The sequence below is a fragment of the Nothoprocta perdicaria genome, unplaced genomic scaffold, assembly GCF_003342845.1.
Source record: "Nothoprocta perdicaria isolate Ctin4 unplaced genomic scaffold, notPer1 scaffold_270, whole genome shotgun sequence".
NCBI lineage: Eukaryota > Metazoa > Chordata > Aves > Tinamiformes > Tinamidae > Nothoprocta > Nothoprocta perdicaria.
Window position 1 is genome coordinate 313,348 of NW_020455500.1, and position 12,123 is coordinate 325,470.

The window sequence follows — 12,123 nt, forward strand, 5'->3', positions numbered from 1 at the left end:
ACAACCTGACCCTACCACGCAGCATCCTCCACCTGGGGCAGGCAAGTATCACCAGGGATGGGAAGCTAGAAGGTAGGCAAGGAAAACAGAGGCTCCTTGGATGTTTGCCCAGAGTCAGGGGGAGGAAASTGGAAAAAAATCTTGAATACAAGGTGTTTTAAAACTAGGGTAAGGCACTATTTTTTATGGCAAGCTGCCATGTTATCTTCAGGGGCAACCAATGCGTGGGAGAAACGCAGTATTCAAGGTAGGCTCCACATCAGATGGCCATGTTTCCCCACTCAGCACAAGCAGAGTGGGCCAGTAGGTTAGGAGGGTTTTTCACACCTAAGAGAAACATTCAGCAGTCCTAGTGCAGCCATCCAAAGGATTAAATACTCCTTCATAAAAAACCTGCGTGGTTCTCAACAACCTTTACTCTCAAAGCATTTTTACTGCTAGACAGCAACTCCGTAACCACAGCCGAACAGCTGGAATTCTCATGGAAATACCCTCCCCAAAGTCACAAACCTTCATATCTGCAAGCAATAATGGGTCAGGGCTGTCAAGCCTTTTCTTATGTCTCCCCTAGAAAGTTTCTTTCTCATGAATTCTTACATAAATTCTCAAAAATAATCCCCACCCCTTCCAGGAGAGGAGAAACAAATGTTTTCTGTGAGCACAACTTGCATAACAGCCTCTGCATCCCCACTAAAGCTSCTCCTAGGATAAACAGCTCTTTACATAAGTTTGTTCTCCGGGTGACCAGTTACTTCTGCTGCCAACGCCAGCAAAACCAGCACACGCTGGTTGAAACACATCCCATCTCTACCTGAATCAGAGGAGCTCATGCTGAAGCGCTCCCAGCAGGACTCCAGCCTAGTGCTCCAAACAAACCCAAAGCTGAAACCAAAACCTCTGTAAGGGCCTCTGTGCTCCAGACAGAGAGCCTGAAGCTACTTGGCTCAGAGGATTAAATCTCTCTGGTTCACCTTGGACATGAATGAGACCAAGAACAGCAAATGTCTTTGCATGCGAGCACAGACCTGCTTTGGCTGATGTGATGCTTCGCAGCTAAGGTATCCACCAACCCAAAACAACAGGCATAGCAGGACTAGGAGCTAGTATGAAGTTGCAGAGCACCCAAGGCATCACTGCTGATAAACCTGCAAAACAGTCTCAGGATCACCCCACCTGGGAGCATTGGYTCTTCTCAAGCAGCTCAGTGCAAGCCCATGGCCACCACCAGCCTTGAGGACCATCTTCTGCCCCTCGCCTTCTCCTCAGGCCTGCGGAGCATGGCAGCTCTTCCCAGCCAGGCACCCAGCGACACCTTCCCCAGCACTTAGTGTCCAACACTTACTTTCTTCTCGAAAGGCGACGCGTGAGCTCAGGGAAGGAGGCTCTTTGCAGCGGGCACATCAGGCGCTGGTCACAGGGCGCTGCTCGCGGGCAGCGCAGYGCGGGGACACACGCGGGCACCGGGACGAGGATCGCACTCGCCCCGCACCTAGGTGCTGCTTCCCGGCAGCCTTCGCTAGCTCCGAGGGGACCAGGGCAGCATGTTGGAAACGAGCAGAGTTGGGTCCCGCTGGTTGTAGCTCCAAAGAAGATGCAGGACACGATCACGAGCGGGGGACGTCCGYCCAGGTGATGCATGGAGGTCTTGCTACCATTGCTGCAGCGGGACGCGCTCCGAGAGCACAGAGCTGAGCAGGTCTCCGTCGGGAATCACAGCGACACCAGGGAGCCCTGGGGAGGAACAGAGCACGAGAGAGGAATGAAGATCTCRGCTCTTCCTCTAAATTTAAACCTATGTGTGGTTTCTGCACAGCAGCATTCAAAACTCCCATTAAATCCATCCAGTTGGTTAAAATCCTGTTAATTGCGATGACCTGATCAGCTGCGGTTTACTCCGCRTTTGCCACGGTTTTAGTGTTTTGTGATCAGACATAATCATGGGTAATTTAAACCCTGTAACTCCAATCAGAACCTGCCAGCAATTAACAGCCTCCGATTTAAGCAGCTTTTGGTGCAGAAACACCCAGGACAGCTCACACCATGCTGCACCCCGCTTCATTTTTTCTTTCAGCCTGTTTTACAACTAAATTTCTTCTCCCCGTTGAAGCGGCGCAAGCAATTGCTTGCAATTGCAGCCAACAAGCTCTAGGMAATGAGCTCTAGCCTCTTGCCCACGATTTGGAGAGATCAGACCTGCAAACATTAGCTCCAGTAATTAAAGCAGCAAACGTGACAAATGAGCAGAGGGGACTTGCAGCATTATTGCTGGGCTGCAGGGAGTTTCTGGGGTTTCTGCAAGCRCCAGCGGAGCAGCAAAGCCAGGATAATTTGACATATGATTTTGCAGCACCCCCAGGCCAGGGAAGTAAATAATGCGAGTCACCCGTGAATGGAAACAAATGGAAAAGGTCATAAAAAGAAGTCCTACTAAACCAGATGAAATTAAACAAATACATTAATTAATTAAAGGCTCTATGAACAGTAGAGTTGAACTTTACTGTAATGGAATCAGATGTCTTTGGAAATGCCCTTTGGTAATCCAGCTGAAGCTCAGCGAGTTTCCATGTTGTTTATGTGGTTGTGTTGACAGCATGACCAGATACCAGTCCAAAACACCAGAAAGAAGGGAAAAGCAGGATGGGGGATTCAAGAAACAAAACCAGCTTTCATCACGTTCACCTCACTCATTAATATCAAAGTATTTCTCCCAAGACAGCAAATAGTTCCCCCTTGCAAGCAAGATTTGCAATAGCTGCAGCTTCTCAAGTCTCTTCCCCAAGCCTCAATGCCTGAAGGCCAGGGTGGCTAGAACAAGGGCTCAGCCCAGCAAGGCAGCCATGCCTAGGGAAGGGCTTGGAGTCCTGGAGAGCTCTTCCTATAGACGTTGGTGCAAAGTGGCCCCCCAAAAAACCCACACAGACAAAACTCAACACTTTGAGTCAAGTAGACCTCAGAGCCTTCAAGTGGCACCAAGCCGGGATTATTCTGCTGCAGAAATGAAGAAGCTGTGGAGATCTGTACCCATAAGTTCACACTGGATATCTAACATCACAGAATCATCACAGAGTCACAGAGTGGTTGAAGATGGAAGGGACCTCTAGAGATCATCCAGTCCAACTTCCCCGCACACACAGGGTTGCCTAGGGTACAGGGCACCCAGTCGCATCCAGGTGGGTTTGGAAGATCTCCAGAGCAGGAGACTCCACAGCCTCCCCGGGCAGCCTGTGCCAGGGCTCGTGCACCCTCACAGTGAAGAAGTTCTTCCTCATAGATGGAACTGCCTGGGTTTCAACAAGTACCATTACCCCTTGTCCTGTCACTGGCCACCACTGAGAATGGTAGTGTAGTGGCCACTACATTCACCCTTCAGGTAGTTGTACCTATTGATCAGATCTCCTCTCAGTCTTCGCTTCTCTAGGCTAAACAGGCCCAGCTCACTTAGTCTTCCCTCACAATGCATGCCCTAACCCAGAAGTGATAAATGCTGCAAAAGGAGGAGGAGCAGGAGGCAAAGCAATAAAACCAGCGCTGTCAGCAAATGAGCAGAAGTCAGAGCAACCAGTGCCTGTGCCACCAGGCCAGCCTCGGAACAGGTATCAGCGCTAAAAAGAAAAGTGTGGATATTGACATTTGCAATCATGGAAAACAGGAACGTTGTTAAAACGTACTGGTGTCAGCGATACCACAAACCCACATGGACATTGATATATCAAGTACCAAGCCACGAGCACTCTTGGAAGGAGCAAGAAAGCCAAGCATGAGGACAATGTGCTCTTGCACAAGGAATGCCTTTGTGGAGCAGCCATGGCATGTTCTTGGCTCCGTAACCCTGGCTGTTCCCAAGAAGTACCAGAAAAATCTCTTTCTGTGGAAAGGCCTTTTCTCATCAAAACAACTTTGAGCTGGCAATTCACCTCCATGAAGCAACTTGAAAACACAGGGCAACTTTTCATGCCTACAGGCCATAAATCCCACTGAAGACTCTTCCAGTTGGAGAGTCAAGCCATCCACATGGGTGGCCATCTCAACCTGTGATAGCTACCGAAATTATGAACAGAATTCCTATCAATAGAGAACAGATTTCAACAGCTGCTTTGGGGCTAAGACGCATAACAAGCGCCAGCCTTAACGATCAGCACTACACAGCTCTTCCCCTTGCATCTCCTAGGAAATGACCTTCCAGAAATGGAATTTCCAACATGACTCGTCTCAGTGGTGACATGCAGTGAGGAGAAACAGAGAATTATAGCAATTAGAATAGATCAAATTTATGGACTAACAAGACAGATGATKCAGTGAAGCAAGGAATGAAATGTAATGAGGCCAAGAAAAAATTAAACATATGCTCCATTCAAGTCTAAGTAACAATGCACAAGCAGTCTTAGTGGCTTCATAATGCACAACAAAATCCAGTGGATCTAGAAGGGAAGTTATGAGTTACTGTTGGAACACATACATGGAACACACAGGCTCAATCTTGCAAGTTCTTCTAGTGACACTGAAAAATGGGCAATACTACAAAACAGATATTTAGAAAGCTCAAACCAAATCCAGAAAACTCATAGAGATCTCATATTATCTGTCCAACATTAACTTCTTTGAAAAATGCATTCTGCAGTTTCCTGAAATTGTTCCAAATCCTGTAGGATCTCATAACCCTTAAGTGGGTAARGAATTGACGCAGTAGAGGAAGGATCTCCCAAAAAAATGAGGAGATGCACCAGGAACAAAACGCTCCATGGAGTAAACAGCAACAACAAGCCAACAGTTTGAAATCTTTSCCCCCAAAAATACTTGGGCATCTACTCTCTTGGTAGAACCATGCCAGTGGGAATGTCGAGGAGGCTGGAGCAATGTCCATCCCTGGACATTTTCAAAGCTCATCTGGACAAGGATCTGAGCAGGGGGTGCGCCTAGATCCCATCCAACCTGATTTTTTTTTTTTTCCCTGGAATTCTTTAAAACAGCATCCAGACTGATTGGTCCTTTTAAGGATGATATTGGGAAAAAGGATGAGTCAAAGGCACCAGGCTGTTGAAATGATGCTGGCCGTAGATTTGGAGAGACTCTTGTGATACATTTTAAAGCTAAGACTTTCTTTACAGAGAGGWCCATCCTTAAGACCAGAAAAATACTATTATGTGGGATTATACATTTTGTGCTCTGAGAAGATTTGTATACATGCCTCATTTTACATGTGCTTAACTCAGCTGAAAATCAACGGGAATAATCATATGCTTCAAATTTAACATGTCAAGCATTATAAAAATCCAATCAGTTGGCAGGGTGGTAGTTTTTCATCTCCCGAAAAGCAGCAGCTTTTTAACCACATTCCTGACTCGGTTCCTAATGTGGCTCMGAAGTAAAATGATCACCGAGTTGATAGTCATTTCCCCATTCAAAATCTAATCTATTTTGAAAGCTTAAACCGATTCTATAAATATTTAAATATAATCTGCAGCTGCTTAGTGATTTTAATTAAGAAGGCGGCGTGGTAGCAGGATAACGTCAGGGCATGAGACTGCTTTGGGGCAGAAGCTGGAATTTGAGAACAATATATATAAATGTGTGGGTTTTTTTGCTTTTTTTTTTTTTTTTGCTTTTTTTTAATAATAGGTGTATTGGCTACAAAAATAGCCAATGTTCAAGCATGCTCTGCCTTTAAATCAGTCAACACATGAAGAAAGTAACATTCCTGTTCAAGCAAATCAAGCCAAGTGCAGCTGATGTTGTGTCTCTTTTATGGCATTATCCCTCATATGATCTAAATTCWTGAAAGTTTTCAACATGAATTGCACACAAATATAAAAAAAAAAAAAGAAAAACACAATAAAATAGTGCTGCTGAAATCATTTACCTTTTTCACCCATTTTCAACTAAATGAATGGGTCAGGTCCACAGCACCCACTCTGCAGTCTGGGTCACCCATGCGCGGGTTTGGGACAGGCACAGCCCAACACACTGACCAGTCCCATGGTGGTCTCTGCACCCAACACTCACCCAAAGTGGGAACAACCTCTCCAAAGGCCTAAATGTTGGAGACAGCTCTGGTTGTCCTTCTCCTGGTAACAGAGAATATATAGAAAGCTGCATGTCCTGCATCCCTGGGTATCCAAAACAGGCCACCCAAACGAAGGAGGGAGGAGAACAGCAGAGCTGCAGGGGCATCACRGCCACTACGGAGCAACAGGGCCACCAAGGAGGGACAGTCAGACACCTTTAGAGCCATCACGGGGCATCAGAGCATCTAAAGCTTGTTGAATTCTAGATCTGAAGCTGCCAACGTTGACACTTCGACATGTTCATGACTCTTGCAGCCCTCATACTCCAAAACCAGGCAGCCGAGCGGGAATTTCAGTTCATTATATCAGGAGCAGGGGTTAATCCCCACGGTCAAGAACCAACAGCTGAACACAGCTTGAACCTGAAACAGGCACAATTTTCAGAAGTAATTAAAAGAACCATTAAAAACCCCTTYAATGTAAAGATGCTGACTGAGGATTTTTGAATGTGTGCCAGGACTGCACTGCTCAGAAGAGATAGAAACTCCTTTAAAAGCGTTTCATAACTCTTCTGGAAATCATTTTTATTCCAGACCACTTGATCAAGCCACCCCTGAGCACTGCTCACCATCGTGCACCCAATGGCACTTCGTGTTAGGCCAAAGCTGGGTCTACCCAGCACCTGGTGGGAGTCCCAAACAAGCAGCAATTACTATACAGAGGAATTAAAAGTGAAGATCATTTACTTCCAATTCTATACTTAAAATATGTATTTTTACTTGTATGCAATGCAGGTTTCATTATTTTTGACTCGAGGATAGAAGGGACAGGATGCCCAGTGTTAAAATGAATTTTTAGACTGGATGGCAAACCCTGATGCCACCTCTCTTGCTGTTAAAGATCAGCCAGTTCCCGTTAAATTAATCCGATTTTCAGATATTTAAAAGCCTCCCTTTTAGTGGCTGGGCTGTGCATGCTCTGCTTTCTTTACAACCAGAAGAAAAAAAGAAAGAAAAAAGGAAAAAGAAAAAAAACCTCACCACATTAAGCTAATAGAATCACTACGCATTATTTTAAAGCATGTAAATAATCTCTTTAATTATATTCATTTGAGAGGGAAAGCACTTAGGAGTTTAAAAAAATGTGCTGCCAAGTGTTGGTCGATGAAAAGCAATTCCAGCAGTATTCTATTTTCCTCGAGTTTTTCTTCAAGACAAGGCTTCTTTTGCCTTTTCCAAAAGAGATGACGTTTTGACAGCCTGGGCTGTCCTGGTCTCTACTGCAGGCTGCAATGGGTCCCTGGGGCACCAGATGCCTCTGAGGATGGCTCCAAATATTCTTCATAGTAATAGATGCAACTCCTTGATCTCAAGGGTCTTTCCAAAACACTTTCTTTTTTCTTAATGTCAACCTTTTACTCTTGCATACACCTCTTGCTATCACCTCAAGGTGGCCCTTTGAGCTACTGCATCTTGGATTAAGTACCCGAAATGTTAAGGCAGACTGCAGCCCTGCAATGAATTATCCCCCTTGGTCTCCGGCTCAGGAATTCAAATCTCCTACAACAACCAGTAGCTCCAAATTTAATCAATACTGTTCATGAGCAACATTCATTTCTATGCCATTAACTTGTACCAAGTTTGAGGTAGCAGAAGCATGGCTCCAACCTGGAGAACACGGTATTATAAATAAATTTATAGCAGTCCTCCTAATCTGAGGCTGGACAACCTCTTGCAGTTGTGCCTCTGCGGTATCAAACTCCGTTCATTGAAAAGACTTTTTCAGCTACATCATATCCCTCTTCTTTCAACAAAATCAACTCCCCCCAGAAAGTTCCCAGGAGAAACATAAAATCCTCATTTAATTACATCCCTAAAAGCCTCTTACTGCTCTGGAGGAGTAAAAAATTTCCTAGATGTTAAACAGGGACATCATTCCACAGCAAAAATAAGAGCGGGGATAAAATTTTATTCATGAAGAAAACTCAAATCCCCCTTGCGAGCGCTTCGGAAAGGCAATGGTTCAGTTCCTAATTTGACTGAGTGCGAGGCTGGCTGAAAAATGATGTTTTCTGATGCTCAATCACTTGAAAACCCTGCACTTAATCTTAAGAGTTCAGGCAACAGAACAATGCGTTGCATTTAGTGTGTTCCAGTGGGGAATGCTACTGGAGACACATGGAAAAATGCCGGTTTCTAGAGACACTGACTGTACTTACATCCACCAGTTGTGCCCTTGGGAAAACAGTCATCAACAGGAYGGGCTTTCCACCAACGTGACCTGCTCAGGGTCGCTGCTCCGCATCCTTGTCCTGGATTTGCCACACGGGAAGGAGCATCTTGGCATCCTTGGAGAAGGGTCTGCATCGCCCAGCCCCGACTGCAGAGCCTCGATGCATGGAGACGACCTTCCTACATGCTACGTTAATCCTGCATCCTAAGTTAATATGGAAAAAGTGATTTGTGCATGAGGAAAATGATGGTGTCTCCATGGATGGGAGCTCAGCACGCAGCACTTGGGCCACCTGCCCCAGGCTTGGTTCCACCAAGCAGCCCCGGCCTCATTCTCGGACAAGCAGATAGGGAAGGAGGAAGGAGACAGGGATGGATCCCACAGCTCAGCTCCCCTCCCAGCAGAGCCTCGGCAGCTCTCACAATTCTCATAAAGCTTTTCTCTTTTTTTTTGCCTTAACACTTGGTAAATCACAAAGCCAACGGAAGCTCTGCAAGGGGCAAAAATGCAATCGGAGACCAGGTCTCGTTGCCCATTAGAAGCTACGTGCCGCGCTGCCTGCGAGCTCATTACCACCCAGCTTCCAGCATAAATTGGATATTTTCAAAACCAGAACGATGGATAATTAAGGAAATTCTATAATGGCATTTACTCAGGAAGCAGCCTTATAAAACAGTCTTTTCAGCAGCTGCAGATTGCATGGAATTTATTAACCATCAATACGAGTCAGTCCCCGTTTTTCTCCCCAAACAAAGCCAACTTCCTTGCGGTGACCCCATGCCCTTAACCAGCTCACTACCACTGAGCTTAATGAGATGGCTGAAAAGAATAACGACAATTAAAATACAGCATGTTACTAAGGCTTAATACAATAAAAGGCACCAAGTGAAAGCCTGAGTAATTTCTACTCCGGAAGAAAATTGCACAGCTTAAAGCATTAAACAAGTTATCGCTTGCTTTTATAATTGGGAAGCTTTGCGAGTGCGTTAGCAAGCAAATAACGACCGCAAAGAAGGTCCGTGCACTTTCCAAAGCAGGTACACACTGGACTCTGCTATTACTCCTTACTCTCCACTTTATTTTACTATACATTAATCAGGATCTCAAACACTGACTTATAAAAGCTGCGTGTTTCACAGGTGAGCCCAGAAAGCTTTTCACGCATGCAAGTCTCAGCTTACAGAATACCTTTGAGGTTAGTAATACCACAGAAACGATTCTCATTTTCCAAGGAATCCCCCCAAGAATATTCRTAGTAATAGGGGCAAAATGACAAAATAAGCAAAAGTAAACTATTTGTTTGCAAAACACGCCATCAAGCAGGAGTAACATGTTTTAAAAACACGTCTAAAAACAGGACATGAGAATTGCCTATTCCCCTGCCTGTTTACTGAAGCTGGGAAGGGGAACAGTAAGCATCTCCAGTGCTGCTTTTGGGGGCAGATYTCCAAGTGAAGGCCACTGGTTGCGACTGGGGACATGGGGACACACTGGAGTCATCATGATGTGCAAGTGCTGAACCCTTGTACGCAGTGAAGATCTGCAGAGCATCCCAATGTTCCCGGGTGCTGCAGCACTGCCAGGGCCTGGAGGTACCAATGGGACCTCATGAGCAACCAGAGCACCTTTGGCCTGGGGCTGCCAGAAGACCCACAGATCTCTTTGGGACAAATTTCACGAACTTCACCTTTTCTGCTAGGCTCCTTYAGCTGTTTCACTCTTTCCCCAGCCTCTTCTCCTCTACCAGGGCACCCACCAGGTGAATCTTCCAARGTTCACAGTGCCTCAGAGTGCCCCTAAAAGCAGCTGAGCTCACTATTCACCCACCTAGGGAAATCTTCAGCTCCTCGAGAGCCTCCAAAAGAGCTCTCAGCCTCATGGCTGCCCCTGCAGGTTGCACGACCGAGGCWCTCTGACCTCTCAGAGTCTCCCATATGGCCTCCTTTTTGTAAGGGGAGTTGGTTCAAACCACAGGCACCACCAGACGTGCAAGAGTCACGGAGCGCGTTGGGATCACAGAGTCTCCATGGCCATTTACAGCATCACAAAATACTGCTGCAAAGCCGAGCGCCCACATGTTTGCAATTTAATGAGCAAAAGAAACTGATCCTCTTGGCAAGCTGGAGCCTGCAGGAGCTTCCCAGAACATGACAAGTCCCACATGACAATGCCCAAAACGCACAGAAACATGAAGCATTTTAAAACACAACCAAGGAAACTCTCCCGGAATGGAGAACACTTGGTTTCTTAAGCACATCTGCTAAAGGACGTGTGTTGTTTTCAGCACACTGTGCATGCACAGTGGAAAATTAAATCATTTCCAAAGACTCTTTTCATGGCAACATATGTAACTCAGAGCCATTCACACAACCTAACGTGACTTACTCTTCAGTGTTCTCTCTTCATTTTTGTCTCAACTATTAACTTTATGGGCTGTCACAGGAATGCCACAATAGATTAACCAGAATTGGTTACATTTCTCCCTCCTTACCATATTTTTTCCCTCCTACTACAGGTTCTTTCACTATTACCCCATCAAATGCACAGCTACCCTCTACATCTCCCCAGCTAAAAGCCTTGGGTTACAGGACAATAAGGGTAGAAAACACACATTGACCTTCAAAATTCCTCTCTCCTGAACCCAACGCAGAATTGGGCAAGCTGTGAGCAACCACGACTTGTGCACAGTCCTTCCAAGGGTTTTCCCTGCACCAGGATACAAACTAGTGAACATTACTGCATCCATGCTCTCTGAGCCCACTGCGAGCACTGCTGGTTTATCTTATGGATATGGAGAAGCAAACCATAGCATGGAAAAAAAGTGAAGCATCTTGCTCAGCATCACTGAGGCCACCTGTGCCAGAGGTGGCACAAGAAGTCAGCTCACAGCYCTTGGCCTCGTGGCTTCACCACAAGAGCTCATCGGTCCTTCGTGGTTGAAGACGAGTTCTGAAGAGGTCACAGCTTCTTCTACACCGAGACAACATTCAACACAACACATCAAATAYGAGGGGGTTAGAGAACGAACAGATCGTGGAGATCCTTGTGCAATGAGGACAAGGGATCAAAGAGGAAAAGCCTCCGCTGACCTGCATGGCTATGGCAGGATTTTAAAGCCTAACTAGTGAATTTGGACAACCAAATGGGAATGCCTTGCAAGAGACGGACTGCTCAAAACCCGCTGTTCTTTGAGTTGGGCACCAGTTTACTGCAAGTTTACAGTGCTCTTAATGAKCAGGGCCACAGCATCAGGAACTCTGGTAGCATATTCCAGGCCAGATTATCTTTAYGGGATCAGATCTGCAATAATACCATGCAGCAAAAACCACCAAATGTTCTGAGCACTTGCCGTGATAAACAGCTACACAAAGCTGTGACTCCTGGGACAAATTCCAGGAGAGGTTTCAAAAGGAACTTTTGAGTTTCAGAGAGATTTGCCAAGCCCCTTAAGTGCCCTGAATCATACAGTGATGCATCTTTATGACTGTAATAATTAACGCGCTTTCCTGTTAGAAAAGAGCCCCAAATGCTTGTCAAAAATACGCATCCTTATGAAAACCACTTGATGGGGCCTAGAATCCATGGAAAATGTTAGTGTCGTATGATGAGATAGCTGGAAGAAGAACACAAAAGGCAGCCCAGGATTTCCTCTTACTCTGGCCTGTGTCGCACTGCTTTGCTGTCAGTGCCTGAATGCTTTATCTAACACTCTATCCTCTTTTACACTGGTCCAGGTTTGGGGCAATAGCTTCACGTGTGAAGATGCAAATTGTTGAATGAAGAGCTAAACTTCTATTCAGGAGGAGAAGAAAATAACAATGTAAGTTTTTTTAGTCTCGCTTTTGCCCTGCAATCCTCAGACTCAGCCCATTGCTGTGGGTGCTCAGGG

At 45.8% G+C, this 12,123-nt stretch overlaps 1 protein-coding gene across 2 annotated transcripts in view; it reads right to left on the reverse strand.

Annotated features, from left to right (window-relative positions):
- Positions 1–12,123, reverse strand: part of HTR2C (5-hydroxytryptamine receptor 2C) — a 152,955-nt gene that overhangs the window by 54,081 nt on the left and 86,751 nt on the right. For both annotated transcript variants that reach the window (XM_026040946.1, XM_026040943.1), the window contains exon 2: positions 1,343–1,731. The gene's annotated coding sequence lies outside the window, so the exon portion shown is untranslated. The remainder of the gene's footprint in view (positions 1–1,342; positions 1,732–12,123) is intronic.